The sequence below is a fragment of the Siphateles boraxobius genome, unplaced genomic scaffold, assembly GCF_051911475.1.
Source record: "Siphateles boraxobius isolate OS27281-9 unplaced genomic scaffold, OSU_SipBor_1 130, whole genome shotgun sequence".
Classification (NCBI taxonomy): domain Eukaryota; kingdom Metazoa; phylum Chordata; class Actinopteri; order Cypriniformes; family Leuciscidae; genus Siphateles; species Siphateles boraxobius.
In genome coordinates this window covers 26,320,785-26,322,623 of record NW_027508734.1, presented here as the reverse complement: position 1 = coordinate 26,322,623, position 1,839 = coordinate 26,320,785, and the positions used below count along the sequence as shown (strand labels likewise).

Genomic DNA, 1,839 nt, shown 5'->3' with positions numbered 1-1,839 from the left:
ATATTTTAAGTGTAATATACGAGAAACTATTAATACACGAGAAACTATTAAAACAGTTTTCGCCTATGTAATGTATAAAATTAATCTTAATTAAGCAGTCGTAGTTAACTATTTGGGGGCAATTTTAAGGAAGGTCGCATTCTGGTCTAACATTGGCATGTGCACATTTGCAATACAGAATTTTTTTATGGTTTTGGTACTATTGGATCGAGTTTTGTAGAATAAGCCAAGATTAATTTATTTTATGCGGTGTCATGCTCCTGGATTATTCAGACTCAGAATTGTAACTATTACTACAGCCTTCATCAGCCCTTTATTTTACTGCAGTCTTATCAAACTTATTTATTTACTGCAGATTTGATCAGAGTCAAATACTGCCCAAACGGGGATACTGGGAAAGAAGAGAAACAGGATAATACAAGGTTAGATTCAATCTTTATATTCTTTCCCATTTTGTCTTCATTTTCCTTTTTCCTGTTATTGTTTTAATTTTTATATTCTCAGATCATCAAAGGTTTCTGAAAGCAAACACCAGTCAGTTGGTTGAAAAAGTGAAGAACATTGATCCAATAATTGACAATCTTGATTGCTCAATGAATCAGTTACAAATGTGCGAGCGAATCCAACACACCAGATGAAGACGAGGGAACCGCTGGACTATGTGAATTGTGAAAGCATTGCCAACGACCTGGTCAACGCTTTGTTCAAGCATGAAGAATCTCTCATGAAGAAACTGCAATAACAACTGTTGTAGCCTATTGTTTGGCATTATGTACTTAAACAGTTTTTTTAAAAATAAAATGTTTTTAATAATTGATTGGTGATGGAGTTTTAATTTTATTATTTAGAACCAAGTATATTGTACAAGTAAGAAGAAACCAAACTGGCCATATAATGATATATTGCACATAATAAACAATGGCAAAGTTTGTATTCCTTAAAAAACAGGCAATGTTTGAGAACTCTAATATTGGTGTAATCTCTGCGAGGTCTCAACCACAAACGCAAAACTTTGTGCTGGGTGATACGGGCATAGCTTTACTAAAGGAAAATATTATGGAAGTAATTTTCGAACTATATTTTATTTATTTATATTATGGTTTTCATGTTGATTTAAAGTTTTTGTTATTAACTAATACCTTTATTTTTTAGATCCAGCACAAAATTTTGTTCAAAAATCGTTCTCTGACCCCAAGTAATCAGATAATGGTGTGTTCACAATCTACAATTAGATATTATCCTGCTTAGTATGTGTGTAAATAGTTGTGCTTAAATGTTTGGATGTATTTTTACACGCCAACATATGTTGTCACACCGTAGTGATGCAAAGTTCCACACTCTTGTAAAGACTATGGTCTAACTTTAAAACATAATCTTTATACATGAATTCAAAAGACCAAATCACTAAGAAAACAGGGAATGAAAAGCACCGTTTATAATAAATACACAAAGTATTAACGCAAAAAGTAAGTGTATGCTGTTTCACAATTAAACTATTACAACAGAATCACATCTGACTATGCAGATAAAATTGCACAAAAGTAAATTCTAGTGATCAACTTGCTAAAGAGTAAATACAACATGAGCCATTTAAAGCAAATACGAAAAGCCACTTGTGATCAGTTTTGTAATTGACATTTTATATAGTCAATTAGGCCGTTTACATCTTGCTTCTTTTTGTTTTTGTACAGTTTTCAAAAACGATAGTCTCCGAGCGTGGTCAAACATATAGGAATTTATTAAAAACATGAACAGATATTTCTACATGAGATATTTCTTTTAGAACATCTTTCAGCTATGTCTACGAAACATCGACATGAAAGATGAGTATTGCTGTTT

General features: G+C 31.9%; 1 long non-coding RNA gene across 1 annotated transcript; it reads left to right on the top strand.

Moving 5' to 3' along the window:
• Positions 1 to 341: 341 nt before the first annotated feature.
• On the top strand, positions 342 to 817 carry LOC143736615 (uncharacterized). Its single transcript, XR_013203506.1, has 2 exons — positions 342 to 422; positions 505 to 817. It is a non-coding gene; the product is annotated as an uncharacterized LOC143736615 (long non-coding RNA).
• Positions 818 to 1,839: the final 1,022 nt, after the last annotated feature.